This window comes from Capsicum annuum, unplaced genomic scaffold (assembly GCF_002878395.1).
Source record: "Capsicum annuum cultivar UCD-10X-F1 unplaced genomic scaffold, UCD10Xv1.1 ctg4857, whole genome shotgun sequence".
Classification (NCBI taxonomy): Eukaryota; Viridiplantae; Streptophyta; class Magnoliopsida; order Solanales; family Solanaceae; genus Capsicum; species Capsicum annuum.
Genome location: NW_025856286.1, coordinates 81,036 through 102,538, shown reverse-complemented (window position 1 = coordinate 102,538; position 21,503 = coordinate 81,036). Strand labels below are relative to the sequence as shown.

The following is a 21,503-nucleotide window of genomic DNA, read 5'->3' as shown; positions in this document are numbered from 1 at the left end:
GATTAACTTGATTATTTTACTTCAACATATTATACATAGTTAAAGTTAATAAAATCATCATCGTGAATAAAATATTAAAATTGAGTGTATATATATATATATATATATATATATATATATATATATATATGTATATGTATATGTATAGATGTATATGTATAGATGTATATATAGAGAATGTTATTTAAAAAAAAAAAAAAAGAGTCCGAATGCACATATATTATAGAAAAAATTTCTATTTATTCTCAATCATTCATAGCACATGTATGATTAATCACTCAACATCAATGACAATCATTTTTATAACCTTATTTTGCTTGACACACAATTTGACAAGTACACAGGCTTTGATTGCTTCCTGCAGCAGCACAAATACAATTATGAGGCATCGAACTTGCTGGCCATTGAAATAGAGCTAGATTTCCACAACTAATTTTAGCACACGTGTCTTTAGCCGTGAACGTTCCCGGACAAAATTTAGGATCACCTGACACAAATGAATGAGAAGACTACATATTAATCAATATGAATATAATTAAAAAACTCAATGATGAAAATAAATATTTAAAAGAAATAATTATTGATAAAATCATAACTTGTGCATTTAAGAAAAAATCATACCTAGCGAATAGTCAAACAAAGTGAAACATATTGCCATGGAGAAAAGGAAAAGCTTAATGAAACTCTTCATATTTTCTTCACAACTTTTGTATGATTTGATAATATAAATTGTTGACACCATTTAGGACTCCTATATAGGGACTAGAGGAAAATCTGAAGTTATGCTATTTGTTCATATAAGGCTACCAAATCTATAATTTTTAAATTACTTGCCAAAAAATACAAATGTATTTATAGTAATAGCTCAAATAAGGCGAGTAAATCAGTAGTTTTTAAATTACTTGTTTTAATATACAAATGAGTTTATGGTATGTGTTGAAATAACGCTAGTAATTTGTAATTAAGGTTTTTTCTACTTTGTTGATCAAATTATTAGCAAAAAAATAAAAGACATAAAGTAACTATTTGACCCCACTAAGTACCACCAAGATATAAATAGTGATCACTAGTTTGTGTGGATTTGATATCGATAGTCCTACTCCGATGGCAAGAATAGGAAGGCTCTCCCCAAAGTGGGTTGTACGTTGGACTCCATGTAGCTCACATGGTTTATGTCGGTTATAGGATCTCCTAGTGTGTGTGTGTTTCCTTGTGTCTATGGTGAATGGTGAAGTGATTTGAAAGTGCAATTGTGAAAGTTATTCTTTCGAAAGATTTAAATGATATTTACATTATGAGAATTGATATTCTTGATGAACTGAAAGTGATTGACAAATTATATGATGACTCACATGTGTTATTGTACTTATTTCATCCTCTCATGATTATAATAATTTTCTTCGGGCTATGTGAGTCTTTCATACATCCTGCATATTTCTTATAAATATTTATGATGATGATGTTTATACAACTTCATAGACCCCCATATACTCGGTTCCTTTCCATGGTACTGACCCACATCTTCGGATGTGGGCTGCATTTTCTTGGATTGTAAGTTCAGGTGCTCAGTTCTAGGTTTAACAGTGATTCTTCGGGCACGCTGTTCTACATCCTCTGTTGTGGTAAGTCCTCATGTTCCGAGGACGTGATGTCTGATGTTGGTTTCACGGAATCATTTACATTTGATAACTGAGTATGAGTCAGTTAGGGCATGTCTCAATGGCTCGCTGGTTTTATTGATTTTCTTAGAGGCTTGTCAGACTAGTATAGATGTTGGGAGTTGACTAATAAGTCGTATTTTGTTATCTTTCTGAAATTCTTTTATTCTTCGGCAATGATTACTCTGTTGATATTTGAGGGTTATTTATGGAAACCCCGTTTATTTGTGTTGAAATGAATGAAAATGGCTCAAAGGGTTAGCTTGGGTCTACTCATAGCCTCAAGCACCGTGTGACGCTCCGGGACCCATTTTCTGGGGCGTTACACCAACCCATAGCAGTACCACAAAGCCTCTAACCAAAAGAGTAATAAAATACGGTTGGGATATTCCCCCAACCATACCAAAACTAGAATCCATAAGTAATCTAAATTATCAAATAACATTCATGAAATGGAGCCTTCCGGAAAGATTAAAGCTCACCACTTCAATTCAACGGCTGACCTGAGTATTCGAATGCTAAACAGGGGGAGTTGAATGGCCATTTCCTACATAGCTTGGGTATATAGCCGACTGAAGACGGGTTAGGAAGTGAACGCTAGCATGCACTCGGGATAAGGATAAAATAATTTTATTTATAAAACCATGTAAAATCATTCATAATGCATACATACATACATATATATATATATATATACATATATATATATATATATATATACATAACCAAGATGGTAAAGAGGACCATATTTAGCATGCATTTAAAGCCTTTACCTAGGTTGTGTAGCTTTGCCGTCCTAAAACAATCCACGGGCTATATGGGTTCAGCTCTCCTTGCTGAAAAGGCCTCAGTGCATAAAGCTGCACGACCAAGGAAGAAAACCTGGGATGACTAGTACTTCCCCCAACATAAAGTGTGACATCATGCACACGGTCATTAAGGCCAAACCTCACATCGGCAAATATGAGTTTCCAGTTTTGGTCTCTCTGGTACCTCTACCTTCCTCGACTTTGCTACACCTCCCCCGTTAAGCCCAATTAAAATCATTTCCAAACAATCAAACCATTATCCATTTATTAACCAGGACCATTAGTAGTAGTATCCTCATACCGACTAATACTTCCAAGTATTGTCCTTAGCCAAACCTTTTAGTGATCAAGGGATTTCTATGTACCCATAGATCATATCATTCGATTTACTTGGGGGATTCCCATGTACCCCATAAGTAGGTTTATTAAGCCAAACCATTCCTTCAAAACCATTTAAGCCAGTTAGGTTCCATTACCAAGTTTAAACCATGCATAAGTTTCATTGAAAATCTAATTATATAGTGAAAACATTGTTATAGGCATTTTATCAAACACATTAGGGGCATAATATTACCAAAACCAATTTCAATTACCAATAACCACTCCCATGCAATCCAATTATCCAAAACCACCATTAAAGCATATAAAAGCATAATTAAAGCATAGGAAAACCATAACCAATCCTTTATAAATAAAACCCCCAAATCATATTTGAAAACTCAAACCATATAATATTCAAACCATAAAAACATTGTATAAAACTATGCCTTTAGTTAGAACTAACAATGAGGGAAGAGAACATGCCTTAATTGAGAAGTTAATGGAGAGAAACCACCAACATAAGGCATAAATTAAGCCTTAAGATAAAACCTTAGCCTTATTTGCCCAAGAACTTTAAAAAGGATTTAAGAGTGTTTTCTAAGTGTTAATGGATAGAATAATAGGAAAAATAACCTATTAAGTGAGCTAAAAGCCGTGAGGCTTTATTAGGATAAGTGGGGAAATATCTAGATTGCCCTCACTTAAAACTCCCAGAAATCCTGTCAGGTGGGTATGACCATCCATACCAGTCGTACCTTCCAATATGAGTGGTACCCACCACTCATACCCAAAGACACTTCTCTTGGACCCAACACTATCCAAGGTACGACTACCCCAAACCATGTCGTATCCAAGTGTATGACTAGTACCCATGATCCGTACCCCTGGCAGAATAGAATCTCAAGGGGATTGAACACTGCCCACCATATGAGTCCATGGCACGACTCATACCCTAGCTTATGGCTCAAGGCAATCCACTCGTACTCATATCCAAGTCAAGTCACCAAGTTTAAGATTTAGTGAAGGAACCTAACGATCTGTATCCACAGATATGAATCGTAACACCCAAGTCGTATCCATTCCAAAAACCAAATCCACCCTACCAACTGTTACGGCCCTAACTAGGGCCTAGACATAATGGATATACCAAGTTCAATCAGGACCGGGGACCACCCCCTATCCCCCAACCCAACCACCGTATACATATCTTAAGCCGGCTGAATTCCAAAAATATAACAAGATAACATATCTATCCATATGCTGACTTTGGGATAAGTCTATAACTGAGACCAACCCAACTAAGTCTATCCACTTAGTAACCAACCAAGCTAATGCAAAAACCATAAACCAAAACCAAGTATAATAATAATCCAACGTATGTATGTATATATATAAATATATATGAGATAACCAATCCATACTGTACCAAAGTCCACAGTTGTCCGTACAAAGCCTCTAGACCAACCAAAGAGTACCTAGTCGGGACATGCCCCCGATATAGCCATAAACCAATTCTACCAAAGACAATATACATAAAGTAATCCATAACATAAAATAGATGCCTTTTGAACTATGAAATCTCACCATTTTAATCCAACATCAATTGTACCCGAGTTCGATCACTAAGCAAGAGGAGTAAATAATCGGTTCCTACGTAGAGTGGATATACAATTGCTAGTAGACGGGTTAGCAAGTAAATGCTAGGATGTACTTAGGATAAGGATAAAATAATACAAATTATAAAACCAAGTAAAACCATCCATAATGAATACAACCATACATATATATTAGTGTCGGGAAAGGGAACCAGGTTTAGCATGCATAAAAACCTTTACATGGGTTGTGTATCTTTGTCGTCCTAAATCACCCACGGGAAATATGGGTTCAGCTCCTTCTGCTGAAAGGGCCCCAATGCGTGTAGCCGCACGACCAAGAAAGATAATCCTGGGATAACTAGTACATCCCCAAATATAAGGTGTGACATCATATGCACGATCACTAAGAACAAACCTCACATTAGTAAATATGAGTTTCCAGTTTTGGGCCCCCCAAGACCTCCACCTTTCTCGGCTTAGCTACACCTCTCCTTTAATGCCCAATTAAAACCATTTTCAAATAACCAACCAATCCATTTGCCATTTATTAACCAAGGCCATTTAGTAGTGGTATCGTCACACCGACCATACTTACAAGTACTATCCATAACCAACCATATGTTGGTTTAAGGAGACTTTCATGTGCCCTTCCATTTACCATGATAAACCACTTGGAGGACTTCCATGTTCCCCACAAGCATATTCATTTAGCCATTTACCTTTCCAAACCATTTAAACCAATTCCATTGATGCATTAACTTGAGGGATTTCCATGCATCCCATAAGGTTTTCAAAATATACCAATCATGACCACCAAATCCTTTACCTCTTAAACCATTCCAAACCATTTTAGACCATGACATACATTCAAAGAATTTATATCATTTAAACCATGCAAAATCATTCAAAAACGTTATAGTTCCATTACTAAACCAAATCATGCAAGAGTTTTAGTAAAAGTTTAACAATAAAGTAAAAACATTCTTTGAAGCATTTTATCAAACATGTTGAGGTCATACATTTACCAAGACCAAAATCAATGCATAAACCACCTTAATTGGGGTTACTCAAGACCCATTAGTTAAACCATAACCAACAACCAACCACATGAGCAAACCATTACCGAAAACATGTAAAAACATGATTTAAGCCAATACCAAACCATATGCACCAAAACCCTCAACAATATTTTGAAATCCACCTTTCATGATTTATAAATCAATGTTTAAAACACAATACATATGCCTTTAGTTTGAAATAATAATTAGGGAAGGAATACATGCCTTATACATAAAGATTCACGAAAGAAATCTTGACCTTTGAGCCCTTTGAAGAACACTTGAGAAACCCTGGCCTCCAATCTTAAAGAGTGAGTTTGAGAAAGTATTTGAAGTGTTTTAATCTTTTACAAGTGTTATGGAAGGCTACCAAGGATTATATAATGTGAGGGCATAAGGTTCTTGAAGTAGGAAATATCCAAACTACCCTTGACTTAAAATTAAAATAAACCACATCCAGGGGTACGACTCACCCTTACCATTCGTATCCTAGTGTACGAGTGGTACCCTAATTCGTACCTAACCTAGTCATCACCTTACATACTGATTTCTATACGACTTACACCTCCCCAACTCGTACCTAAGGGTTTGAGTGAAACCGTCAATCATACCCACCAACCATACTTTGAACAAATTACACAAGATCACACCTATGAGCAACATACGAATTGCCAATGTGCCATTCGTATCTTCCTATACGATTCGTACCAAGAGGAATCGTATCTTGGGTAGTATCTACACCAAACATACTGTTTGTTTTATTCCTTTTTGAATTTTATTTTTAAGAAACGGTTTTGACCTTTTCAAACTATTTCAAAATTTAGAAGTAATTTGAAAAAAAAATTACAGAGTCGCCACTTGATTTTTATCGAAAACATCAAGAAACACATAACGAGATTTCAAAATAGAAATAAATCTTCCAAATTAGAGTAACTGGTTAAGGGTTCAGTTAACACCCTAAGAAGATTTTTACGGGACTTAGGAGCGTCTGTTTTAAAACGGTTCACCAAAGGACTTTTTTTGACTAACTAAAAGGGTGACTAACTTTATGAAAGGGTTATAAAAATATTTAAAATTATTTATTCACTTAAAATTGGCATTTGTTTATTCGAACAAGTAATAGTCTACTTGAATTTAGTGAGAAAGTTACAACATAGTTTATTTAATCTAATATTAATTTTGAGGAAAAAATTACGAAACATCTTTAAAATATCTTACTTGATAAAATATTTTACTTAATTTAGAATTAATCTCGAAAAGTTGGAATTTGAGAAAAAGATCAGGAATATTCTAATTAAGAAAATTCTACTTATTTCATAATTAATTCTAAGGAAAAAATTGTGAAATATTATTTCTACTTGAATTAATAAAAAGCCTATTTAAAATAGGTGGAACACCTGGATTTAAGAAGGAAATAAGTTTGTGTTTTTTATGAAAGAGGAATTACGGAATTATTCTTACTATTATCATTGCTATTATTTAAACTATGTATACATAAGAAGGATCCATTTTTCCATAAATAACACCTTTGCAAAATGTTAGGAGAATGTCATGTTAAAAATATTTTATCAATAATGAAAAAATTAAAATTTACGAGAAAAATTAGCTTCTTGAATTTGAGAAAAAATATTTTAACCCAAATAGGTAATTAGTCGTATGAACAAAACAAACGCCATCTTGAAATAATTAATTTAATAAAATACTAATTTTAGGAAGAAAAATTGAACCAACCAATTTAATCCATTTAGACAAGATAAATTAGGTGAGAAAATGGTGAGTCAAAATATGAAAATCAAGATAAACTAGAATGGCCACATCTTAGGGGATCTCTAAATTAATTAATTAAAGTTGAGGTTAATATAAATACACAAGAATAAATTACAAATGATAAGGGAATAAAAGATGTATAAATAACATAAATATCAATCCTTTTGGAAGAAATTACATTCTCTCCCACTTTTTTAATTACTTTACTCTCCCTCCCTATTATTAATATACATAACATAGCCGACATATACATAGCATTCTGTGTATAGGTTGGGATTTTTATAATATGTTTAGGGAGTTGGGATTTTTTGTAATATTACAAACATAAGTTATGTATTTGTGTAGTTTTGAGATAAAAGATAAAGAATTAGAGTTGGGCCCTTTTTGGCCCATCCACGTTCTATGCAGCTTTTGGGCTTTTAATCTATGGACTTTAAGTCCATTTTCCTGCATTATATACCACAGGTATATCAGCTCCTCTTTTCCAGCATTTTTGGGTATACCATCGTGTATATATTGCGTATTAGCGTAGAAAAATCAGCATGTTTGCTTCCACATTTAATATGAACCAACATCAGCTGCCTTCCAGTGTATATAAGCTGTATACAGTCGTATATCATCTGTATACAGGTGTATACCAGCCTGTATCAGTTCATTTGGGGCTTTAGCGTGGAGCGGATATGCAAGAGGGGAGTCCGATGGACTCCACGAAGGATTTCATGCATAAAAAAATAAGAATTACTAAATGCATTAGAGGAAATTCCGCGCGTGTCATGGTAACAAAATAGAGACATACTTCATGAGCACAAGGTTCTCAAAACAATAGATTCAAAATGGAATTAAGAATTAGTATATATTATACCACTGGTAGAGACACAGAATAAGGAATATCCAAATTCACAAGTCAAAATAATATTTCAGGCCATTACAAGGTAAACTTTGCCAACAGCAAACATCCAAAGTAGGAGCATTAACAAGTATAACTTGGTTTTTCATGGTGAAATTTTACTTAAAAAAACATGCTTTGTTATTTCATCAAAAGGAAAATTAACTTAGATCCTTGGAGTAAAATTAGGTTGTTTCACTTTAAGCAGGAAAATACACATTCATTTTTGAACTCTTAAGAACTTCATACACAAACTCTAAACTCTAATACATTTTCTAGCAATCCAAAGAAGAGAAAGCAAACGGGACAAAACTAGAAAAAAGGCAATCTTAATTGATGATTTAAAAAAAAAGATTTCGTTGTTTAAGCCTCTCGGAACGAAAAAAAAAACTATTATGCATTCATGACAACAAGCAGATGCAGGAATTTAAAGCTTGGAGATTTTTTCTCCAATAAACAATGTATAACAAAAAAACTTTCCAATCAAAACACAAACAAAAACCTAAATCCACTCTCGATATCATTGCGAGATACATACTGCAACATTAAACATAAAAGGAACTAAAGAAGAGAAAAGATGGGTTATTTACCTATCTTGGTGCAGCGACTGGAACTACAAACTCTTGTCGGAACAACTTCCACCACAATTTTGATTTGCTATCGAAATTTCAATGATTTGGATGAATTTTGAAAACACTGTGAAGATTTCTTGGTTACATAGGGTTAGAGGTGCGCACCTCCAGAACCCTCAAGTTTTTCCCCAATTAATCCTCTCAGAATCCCCTTAGCCCCCACTATCTATTTATAGGGAAAATTGGGGGAAAATATTATGATTTTTCCAGATTACAATTTCAAATTTTGGATTCAATTTCTTGAGAGGCTTTGAGTTCTGTTGTAGAACAAAATTAATTATTAATGGCCATCAGAGGATATTGGAGAAAAGAGTCGTTTGACTTAGTTGGTCAAAGGAATAAATTAATTCTTGCCCAAATTAGTGAATCATGCAATGAATATGTCAAAAACATCTGCTTTTGAGCCATAAATGGCTATACTGAAGGGGTAAGATGGTAAATTTTGAGGGCCGTCTAGGGTTTAGGGTGGTCGTTTTTGGTTACGTTGAAGTTATGGGTGGTCGGGTCTTTACCGGGTCGGGTCTTTTCCGAGTCGGTTGGTCGTGGTTTGTTTGTTGTTGTCGAATGTTGTTGATGATAACGCTATTTTGCTATTGCTGTTAAACACTATTTGTTGTTGCTGGTTGAGGGGAAAATGAAAAAGGATTTGGGTCGGGTCAGAAGATTTGAGGAGTGGGCTTAGGCAGCTGATTGGGTTGATTTTAGGGCAAAATTTAGAAATAGCATACTTATTCCCTTAATTATGAGTTTCATAGCAACAGTTTCATAATTACATAATATAACAAGTTGTATTTTATATTTTTGCAAACTGTTGCTACAAAAATATAAATACATATGATTTTTACAGCCCTTATGATCGATATGTATTTTGTATTTTTGCAAATGGGTTGATTTTAATTGTTATTTGGGTTGAAAATATTGGGTTCGCTGTAGGGAATTGGGAATTTAGGGATTTAGGTTATTTTTGGGGTATTTTTAATTTAGTCAATTTTAATTTAAAATCTAGCCAAATCGAAAATTAATCGATCAATTGTATTACAACTATAATCTAATTAATTTCAATTATGGCCAAATTCAATGAATCAACTAAATTGAATAAAAAAATTTGAAATATATTAACAATGAGTTTAATCCTGAGTTTCTTGATTTAATAAAATTAAACAAATATAGTTTTTTAAAAATAAATTATTTTTGAGGCTAAATTATATTTAAAACAAAGTTATAACCATTTGAATTAATTTTCAAGATAACCTTGATTAAAATTTAATTTCTGTAAAACAATTATTTAAGTAACGAAATTACACAATCTCGTACGTATGGATACGAAAACATATAATTATTACTTAAGAAAACCGAATTGCCTAGATAAATACTTGAAAGAATTTTTATTCGGATAAAATAAATATTGCAATTTTATTTAAAGACGAAAAAACTCAGGGTTAAACTTAGTCGTGGAGTGCAAATATTAGGTTTCAACACCACTTAGTATACGATTGGACCCTCAAGCCATCCCACGAGTCGTATTCAAGGGGTACGAGTGACACCCTTTAGTCATACCAAGCCACTAAGTCCCAAAACTTAAGAAATTTTGCAAGGGTCCAAGACTTGGGATGTTTCATTCTCCCCAACTAGGATTACTCGTCCTCGAATGACGGGTAAGGGTAAGGACAAATATGAGATAACACCTTAACACATATCAGCCTTTCCTCCAATCAAAATAGAGGACAAGAACACAAACCAAGACGAGAAGATCAACACATGTAAAGCACGATTTACACCCCAATACTTTCATTCCGACCTCTAAATAAGTTAGAAAACAAAGATGCAAGATGAACCATTCCTCACCTTTAACCAAGTTAGAAAAAAAGAATGTGTTTTGAAGAACACATACCTTACTCACGAATTTTCAAACCAAGAACCAACGCAGATCCTTGGACTCCATGTACATTTTCGTATCCTAAATGGCTTTCTCGGACTTGTTGTTTGTCCATGGAACCTTTATCAAATCCACACTTATTGTTCTCAACCGGCGAACTTACCGATCCAAGAATCCCTACCATTGGGATCCCTTGAAGAAGACAAACTCTGAGATACCAATACTAACCAAAGGAACCAACCGACTAAGGACCATCCATACCTTACCCAACACAAACACATAAACGACCGGTTGAATTGACTCATGATAGAGCAAGTCAAATTCAACTTAGAATTTCCCGAGACACATCACTACAAATGCTTTAGTCTAATTTAAACCACCACTTCCATGTTCAAGCTTATCAAAAGCTAAGAGTTAACTAAGCCGCTGGGCTCTATTCCGTACATCTATCCCGAAACACTACTCCGCTTTCACCACCTTTTTACTATGGAAGCCATGAGTAAAGGACATGAACAAACCCACATACAACCATTATAACCAAAATCGCAACATATAATTGAAAGCCCAAACCATACGACCACTATGCCATGAAAATAATTTATGCAACCATGAATTACCAATCCTCTTAAGTACCCAACACAATTATAGGTATATCTACCAATCACAACATTCAAGCCTACCACTTATATACCCGTGGTATGATCTATCCATCAAACATCTAGCACCCTCTAATATTTCCTCAAGGATTTTCACCATCTATTCATTTCCTAGCCATTTCCCATGACAACAAATTTATCTCACCTTTCAAAACCTTAACTTTAGTAGTCACTCGGGACTCTTCCCCACTTAGGGATTTCTATATTCCCCATTTCAAAACATAACCATGCTTCCCAAGCCTCTACCATCCTAGCACGGGAAGAATCATCAAGGAAATCAAATTACAAGAATCATCCATGCCACCTAAGGCAAGACAAAGACCCCCGAAACAAGACACGACACCAAAGATACGAAGTAATCCATAACAACCACCTAGGTCATAATGATGAATCATCCCGACCAAACAATACCACAAAAGGAGTCCTTAGGGATGGACACTGAAAGAAACACAACCACACAAACCATAAGTAATGTAATGAAAGATCAAGACTCATATCCCAGGAATAAAGCGAATGCAAAATGTGAACCATAGGCATAAGCGCTATAAGAATACACACAACACTAGTAGAGTACTCTCTTAACCGGGATAGAAGAGTATCACTAGAATATGCAACTCGACCTTCTTTTGAAGTCCACCACTAAAAGAAAATTTAAGATTAACCACCAACCTTAACCCCATTACACCTACAAAAAAATACTCCACTCTATTGGGTAAAACCAAGGGCATACACTAATGACACTTGGTTTTTCTATACCCAAAACCTTATTCATCCCAATGCTACCTAGAGCCTAACATAGACAGGAAAAAACTGTGAGACCAAATTGACTCCAAGGTTTCTAATGAAAGCACAACCATTAAAAATCAAAACATGGCAACCAAGGCCTTTTCAAAATCATTTGAATCCAATCAAAACCCATTCATGTTCCCTTTACCATTTATGCAATGCAAAGATTTAAGAATAGTCAACCCATATGACAAAATCATACTCCTTGGAAATTTCACAAACAATTTGAAGACATATAATTTCCAAAATCAAAACCAAAACCAAGTAATTGGGGAATCCATAGTATCCAAAAATCCGTTTACCATTTCTATGCATCCCTCAACATTCATAAACATTAATAAAGCACGAATGTGCACCATAATCCATGGAAAATTAATTAAATGAGTAATCATGTCAAAGCCCTTAATTATGCCAAAACCCACTTTTAAAACCATAAATTTAGAAGTCAATTTCTATGCCAACAATAAAGTACAAGTATAGGGACAAAGATACATGCAAGCTTCATGCTTTAAACCATCCAATGACTAGACCCCAAATCCATATCCATCCACTCAACCTGAATTCCTGGCCTAAGTCACAACTTTCACACTATTGAAATTCCTGAGCTAACATACTCTTTTTTATCAAACCCAACATTTAAAATCCATACTTAGTGTCTATCAACCACCATGCACTACTAGAAAAGTACCCCATATAAAAAGAAATATACATATGAGGTCCTCCCCTACTAGAGGGACACCCTAAATTCCTTAGTCACCCACTGACAACCTTTCCATTCCCAGGGAAAACCATTCCCTTTATGCATGTACGAGTGACAACACTCTACAGGGAAATGTTAAGACTGATGAAACCTTTATCTAAGAGATACCTTAATTTTTCCTTAAGCTCCTTTAACTCCATCGGAACCATTCTAGTAAGAAGAAATAGAATTTTGGTAAGGGTCGTCAAGAAGACCTTAGGAAATTCATTCACCACCAAAACCAAATATAAAATAAGACCTTTCGAGTTAGAATCTTTAACCCAGACCAAATAATAAAGACACCCCTTTGGAGACCAATGTTCGAGTTCTAAGATATGATATACCCTTTTTCTTAATAGCTAGGGACCAAAATCACCCTCTTATTCCATGACCAACTCACCATGGAGCCTAAAGACAACCCTTATGGACCCGATAATCCAATGATAAATAGCACGAGTGCAACCAATCCATTCCAAAATAACGTCAAAATCCACTACATTCGAGTCAAACAAATCCACCAAAACCCCTTTATTACCAACAAATACCATAAACCCCTTATAGACTCTTTTGGAAATCATAAAGTGACCTATCAAGGTAGAAATAGAAGAATAAAAGAAAGTGTGAAATTACCATGGGGCCACAACTAGAATACACAACCACGAATAGGGTTACAAGAGATAGAGGACCCCAAACCAAGTAAACCAAACATACCACAAAGAAAGGAGTTTTCCACATATTGTTGTCAATATCCAAAGATGTCTCAGACTCCAAAGAGATAGTAAGTCATTGAGACGATCCCGACCAATGTCGGAGCCAGAAGTAGTAACCAATATCCTATTTTCCTAAGCGGTAATCCTTATAAGACACTCCTATTGTATGTGACCTAATCAACCATAACAATTAAACCATTTTCTCCCTTTCTCACAACAACCATGGTGTGACCTACCACAAGCTCTACAAAGAAGATAAAATGATGCAAATTGGGTAGTATTGGCCCAAGGTTGGACACAAGTTGCCCTAGAAATATTACTAATTTGAAAGCACTTGCCTCCCACTGAATTCGGGTAGGGAGCACCAAATATAAAATAAAAGTTAGGACTCACCCAACTATTTTCCTGGGATCGTTCACCATTGTACCATTGGCCTCCCTATTATTTAGAAACTAAGGCCCCATGAGTTGGACAAGATCCATCCATGTTTTCCTAGAGTGGGATAGGTAAGTATCCACGAGCTTTAGATTATTGAGAGAACGTTGATCAAAAAGATAAAATAAAAAAGATTCAAAGAAGAGTTCAAGACCTTAGACTCCCTAGCCCAAAAGTAGAATACCAAGAAAGTGAAACATTTCTAAATGCCTCGTAGTCTTCTGTTTATAAGTATGGTGCACAACACACCTATGAGCAAGACTCCACTTGACATGACTTTGTAGACACCCCATGATACCAAAACCTAAATCTCTGATACCAACTTGTCATGACCCGAACTAGGGCCTAGACATAATGGGCATCCCAAGTCTAATTGAGATCGAGGACCGCCCTCTATCACCCAACTCAAACCACCTTACAATATCTAAAGTTGGCTAAATTTTGAACATATAATAAGATAGCATGTTTATCCATTTGGTGACTCTAGGATAAGTTTATAACCAATACCAACCCAACCAAGTCTATCCACCCAGTAACCAACCAAACCAATGCAGAAACCATAAACTAAAACCAAGTATAATAATAATCTAGTGTATGTATATATATATATGACATAACCAATCCATACCATACCCAAGTCCATAGTTATCCATACAAAGCCTCTAGACCAACCAAAGAGTACCTAGTTAGGATATGTCCCCAACATAGCCATAAACCAGGCCTACCAAAGAGAAAATACATGAGGTAATCCATGACATAAAATAGATGCCTTCCAAATTATGGAAGCTCACCCCTTCAATCCAACATTAACTGTACCCAAGTCTGATCACTAAGAAGGATGAGTAGAATGGCTGATTGTTACATAGCGTGGGTATACAACCGCCTGTAGATGTGTTAGCGGGTTAACGCTAGCATGTACACAGGATAAGGATAAAATAATGCTAATTATAAAACCAAGTAAAACCATCCATAATGCATACAACCATATATATATATATAATATATATATATAATATATATATATATATATAAGTGCCGAGAAAGGGAACCGGATTTAGCATGCATTTAAAAATCTTTACCTACACTCTGTAGCTTTGCCATCCTAAACCACCCACGGGCAATATGGGTTCAGCTCCCCGTGCTGAAAGGGCCCCAATGCATTTAGCTGCACGACCAAGGAATATAACCCTAGGATGACTAGTACATCTCCCAATATAAGGTATGACATCATGCACATGGTCACCAAGACCAAACCTCATATCAGTAAATATGATTTTCCAGTTTTGGTACCCCCTGGGACCTTCACCTTCCACGACTTAGCTACATCTCCCTCTTTAATTCCAAATTAAAACTATTTCCAAATAATCAACCAATACATTTACCATTTATTAACCAAGGCCATTTAGTGGTGGTATCGTCATACCGACCGTACTTGCAAGTACTATCCATAGAAAACCATATGTAGGTTTAAGGGGACTTTCAAGTACTCTTTCATTTACCATGATAAACCACTTGGAGGACTTCCATATTTCCCACAAGCATAACCATTTAGCCATTTACCTTTCCAAACCATTTAAACCAATTCCATTAATGCATTCACTTGAGGGATTTCCAAGCATCCTGCAAGGTTTTCAAAATAGACCAGTTATGACCACTAAAATCTTTACCTCTTAAACCATTCCAAACCATTTAAAACCATGTCATATGTTTAAAGCATTTATATCATTTAAACTATTTAAACCATGCAAAATCATCCAAAACCATTTAGAGTTCGATTACCAAACCAAACCATGAAGAGTTCCAGTGAAAGTTCAACAATAAAGTAAAAACATTCTTCGAAGCATTTTATCAAATATGTTGAGGAAATACCTTTACCAAGACCAAAATCAATGCATAAAACATCATAATTAGGGTTACTCAAGACCCATTAGTTAAATTATAACAAACAACCAACCACATATGAAAACCATTACCAAAATCATGATTAAACCAATACCAAACCATATGTATCAAGACCCTCAACAATATTTCAAAATCCAACTTTCATGATTTATAAAACAATGTTTAAAACATAATACACATACCTTTAGTTTAAAATAAAAATGAGGGAAGGATTATATGCCTTATACATGAAGGTTCACGATAGAAATCTTGACCTTTGAGCCCTTTAAAGAACACTTGAGAAACCCTAGTCTCCAATCTTAAAGAGTGGGTTTGAGAGAGTATTTGAAGTATTTTAATCTTTTAACAAGTGTTACTGAAGGCTACCAAGGGTTATATAATGTGAGGGCATAAGGTTTTTAAATTAGGAAATGTCCAAACTACCTTTGACTTAAAATTAAAACAAGCCACGTTAAGGGTTACAACTCACCCGTACCATCTGTATCCTAGGGTACGAGTAGTACCCCAACTTAGACCCAAACCTTGCCATGACCTTACCTGCTGGTGTCTATACGACTCACACTTCTCCAAATTATACCTAAGGGTACGAGTGACACCCCCAATTGTACCCACCAACCGTACCTTGGAAAATTACATAAGACCATACCTATAAGCAATATACGACTTGCCAATATGCCACCCATTATTTCTATGTGATTCGTACCAAGAGAAGTCGTATCTTGGGAAGTAGCTACACCAAAAATACTGCTTAGTATGCGATTGGACCCTCAAGCCATCCCACAAGTCATATTCAAGGGTTACGTGTGATACTTTTGTGTCGTACCAAGCCACCAAGTCCTAAAATGTCAGAAATTTGCAAGGGTCCAAGACTTGGATGTTTCACCAACCAACACAGGTCAGCATACGACAAATCTATACCACTCTACCCCTGTGTATGACTCATTTCCCCTAGTCGTACCCTTTCCAGAGACTAGAATTCTAGGAAATTTTCTAAGTTTCAGTCTCCCTCACAAGGAATATTTGTCCCCAAATGACAAACAAGGTAGGTTTGATGTAGCCACGAGTCATTTGCATTATCAAACATAAATCTAACCTTTAGATGCTCTACTCTCACCTTTAAGACTGAAAACAAAGATGTAAGAAAATCAACCTTTTCTTTAACAAACTCAAAAAATAAAGGTATGTTCAAGAACACATACCTTCCGCACGAATCCTAGGAGCAGAAAAAAAATGTGGATAATTAGACTATATGTACTCCCCGCTTTCCAAATAGCCTTTTCCACCTTGTGGTTCCTTCATAGATCCTCAACCGAGGCCAAATCCTTGGTTCAAAACTGATGAACCTATCAATCCAATATATCAATTGGGACCTCTTCATGCGACAGAGAATCCAAGATACCTAATCCCTCCAAAGAAACCACCAAAGAAGGATCACTAATGTATTTCCTCAATAGAAATATGGAATACCGGATGAATGGAGCTCAAGCTAGAAGTCAACTCCAATTCATAAGCAACATTACCAGCCCTCCACAAATCCTCATAAAGACTAACAAAGCAGGAACTGAGCTTTTCTTTTTTGCCAAACCGCATTACTTCCTTCATCGAAGATACCTTGAGGAACACCTTATCCCCAACCTTAAACTCTAGTCTCTATGCCTTACATCCACATAGGACTTTTTACAACTTTAGGCAGCCTTAAGCCTATCCCGAATCACTTTTACCTTTTCCATAGCCTGATAAACTAAACTAAATCAGGACCATACATATCTGCCTCACTAAGCTCAAACCAACCAATAGGAGATCTACACCTCCTACCATACAATGCCTCAAAAGGGTCCATAATAATACTAGAATGATAGCTATTATTGTAAGAAAACTCCACCAAAGGTAGATGCTCAGCCCAGTTTCCCCCACAATCAATCACGCATACCCAAAGCATATATTACAATATCTAAATAGTCCTTGCTGCTTGCCCATCTATATAAGGATGAAAAGCAGTACTCAGACTCACCTTGGTACCCAAACCTTTCTGATAGACCACCAAAATGTGATAAAAACAGCATACTACGATCAGAGATAATTGAAATGGGCACCTTATGCAGATTTACGATCTCTTGAAGATACAACTTTACATAGTCCTCCGCCGAAAAGGTAGTACTCACTGGCAAGAAGTGAGAAAACTTTGTCATCCTATCAATGATGACCCAAACCAAATAAAATTGATTTTGATATCGTGGAAGACCAGTAATGAAATCCATCTTGATCAACTCTTATTTTTATTCAGGCAACTCAATTTTTTGATACTACCCACCAGGTCTCATGTGCTCAACCTTAACCTGTTAGCATACGATACACTTGGCTACAAAATTTGCCACATCTCATTTCATACCATAACACTAATATATCTCCTTAAGATTATGATATATCTTCTAGAGCGGGGATGAACAACATAGCGCGACTCATGCATCTCACTTGAAATCCTTTTCTGTAACCTATCAACCTCAGGAACGCATAACCTTCTTTGGTACCATAAAGTATTATCGCCACTGATCTTAAATACCACTACTTTTTGCCCACCAACAACACTCTTGATTTTATCAAGATAGGATCTAGGACTTTCTTCTCCTTGATCTCTGCACCAAGAGATGACCGAACGACCTCTTGCACCATCACACCACTATCCTTAGAGTCCAAGAGACGAACTCTAAGATTAGCTAATTAATGAATGTCCTTCACCAATTCTCGCTTTTCTTTATCTATATGAGCCAAACTCCCTATGGATAACCTGCTAAGAACATCAACAACCACGTTAGGTTTACTTGGGTGATAGTAAAGACTCATATCATAATCTTTGGAAAGATCTAACCATCTCATCTATCTGAGATTAAGCTCCTTCTGAGTGAACACATACTATAGGCTCTTATGATAAAAAAATATCCATGTGTACACCATACAAATATACCGTTATATTTTCAAAGCAAAGACCACTAGCAAGAATCTCCAAATCATGAGTAGGATAGTTTCTCTCATGTACCTTCAATTTCTTGGAATCATAGACAATCACCTTCCCATGCCGCATCAACACAAAACCAAGGCCCATTCTAGATGCATCACAATAAACCACAAATCCATCATTACCTTCAACCAATGTCAAAATAGGAGCTAAAGTTATATTATCTTTCAGCTTCTCAAAAATCCCTTCATAAGAATCCGACAAAGAAAACTTCACCTTCTTCTGAGTCAACTTAGTCAAAGAAGTAGCAATACTCGAGAAACTTTTCAGAAACTGTCATAATACCCATCCAAACAAAGAAGCTCCAAATGTCGGATAAAGTCATGGGTCTAGGCCACCTTTTAACCACAACCACCTTTTGAGAATCCACCATCATCCCCTCACTAGAAATAATATGACCAAGAAAAGTCAAAACGTTTAACCAAAGCTAATACTTAGAGAACTTGGCATATAACTGATATTCCTTCAAGGTTTCCAACACAATACGAAGGTGATTAGCATGATCCACCTCACTCTTAGAATAAACCGGGATGTCATTAATGAACACAATGATAAAAAATCCAAAAATTTCCTGAACACCCTATTCATCAAACCTATAAATATCACCGGGACATTAGTCAAACCAAATGACATCACGAAGAATTCAAAATGCCCGTACCAAGTACGAAAAGCCATCCTAGGGATATCTACCTCCCTAATCTTAAGATGATAATACCCAGACCTAATATCTATCCTTGAAAAAAACTTGGCACCTTGCAACTGATCAAACAAGTCATCTATCCTTAGGAGAGAATATTTGGTCTTGACCGTCACCTTATTTAACTACTGATAGTCAATGCACATCCAAAGGGAACCATCTTTCTTATGCACAAACAACATTGGTGCACCCCATAAAGATACACTAGGATGAATCAACCCCTTATCCAAAAGATCCTTAGGTTGCTTTTTGAGTTTTCTCAACTCAGTCGGAGCCATTCTATAAGGAGGAATAGATATTGGATGAGTGTTTGGAATCAAATAAATACCAAACTCAATTTCCATATCAGGAGGAACACTTGGAAGATTATCCAAAAAGACTTCAGAAATCTCATTAACCATCGGAAATGATTGTAAAAAAGGATCTTCCGAGTTAGAATCTTTAACCCAAACCAAATGATAGAGACAACCTTTAGATATCAATCTCCGAGCTCTAAGATAAGAAATAAACCTCCCCCTAGGAGCTAGAGAACCACCCTCCTATTCTATAATTGGTTCACTAGGGGAACCTAAAGATAACCTTACGGGTTTGATAATCTAAGAATGCATAATAAGAGTGTAAACAATCCATCCCCAAAATAATATTAAAATCCACCATATCTAGTTCAAATAGATCCACCAAGGTATGTTTTCTACCAACAGCTACCATACCCCCTATAGACTCTCTTAGCAATAACCAAGTCACCTACATGGGTAGAAATAAAAAAAGGATTCAAAACAACCTTAGGACCATAATCAATACACATAGCCATATATGGGGTCATATAAGAGAGAGTACATCCCAAATCAAGCAAACAATACATGTCACGAGAAAAGAGTTGTAACATACCAGTAGCAACATCAGGCGATGCCTCAGATTCCTGTCAAGATATAAGAGCATATAATCTATTCTAGCCAACACTGGAATCAGGAGCAGTAATAGACACAAATACAGCACCACCAGGTGCAGGAGCAGAAAATGAAGCCATGGGATCCTTATTCTCTCTCATAGCCACCTTATTAACTGAATAATTCTTGAGTAGATGGTCTGGCTAGCCACACTTAAAATATTTTCCCCTCTTTTCATCATAATAACCCTAGTGAGGACAACCATAGGACTGACAAAGAGCGTATAAAGAAATCGAATGGCCCCCACTTTCTTGAGCAAAATTTATCACTACCCTACGGATGTCTATCGCCCGATTATTTTAGGTAAGGAGCACTAGCTATGAGAAGGAACCATAACTCCCCCATTTTTTCTTTTACTATTTACCTCTATCCCAACTTTCCTGTTGTTGAGTACTACCCTACTCAGAGAACCTATTCATCTTACCCTGACTTTACCCAAACTCTGCCTATTTTCTCTTTTCTTTCTCCACCTGCTACATAAGAATAACTAACCTCAAAATATCCATATCGTTAATCAAAAAGGCAGTATTGCTTTCCTAGATCAATTCTTAATTCAGCCTAGAAGCAAACTTTCTCATTCTCTCTAGCATGTCAGCCACCAAATTGAGATCATACCTTAACAACTGCTGAAATTTCAAAACATATTCCTTGAATAGTCATCCTCCCCTATTTGAGGTCTAAAAACTCTTCCATCTTTGTTTTTCTCAACTCTTGGAGAAAGAAACAATCCAAGAAGGCATCAGAAAAGGCCTCCAATAAAGACAAATCCTCCACATCATCTCTATCCTTGTCCCACTCCTCATACTACTAGTATGCAATATCTTTGAGCTGATAAGCCTCTAAGTTCACACATTCCATTTTTGTGGCCTACATCACCCTGAATATCTTTAATATTTACTCCAAGAAAGCCTGAGGATCCTTCTCCACCTTTACGCTAGTGAAAGTTGGAGGACTCATCTTTATAAACTGGCTAGCCCTTATGGCCTCAGAAAATAACCCACCAGATGTATCCCACT

At 35.9% G+C, this 21,503-nt stretch overlaps 1 long non-coding RNA gene across 1 annotated transcript; it reads right to left on the bottom strand.

Moving 5' to 3' along the window:
- Positions 1-223: 223 nt before the first annotated feature.
- Positions 224-735, bottom strand: LOC124892558. Its single transcript, XR_007050318.1, has 2 exons — positions 622-735; positions 224-487 (listed from the first exon to the last, which is right to left on the bottom strand). It is a non-coding gene; the product is annotated as an uncharacterized LOC124892558 (long non-coding RNA).
- Between the last annotated feature and the right edge of the window lie 20,768 nt (positions 736-21,503).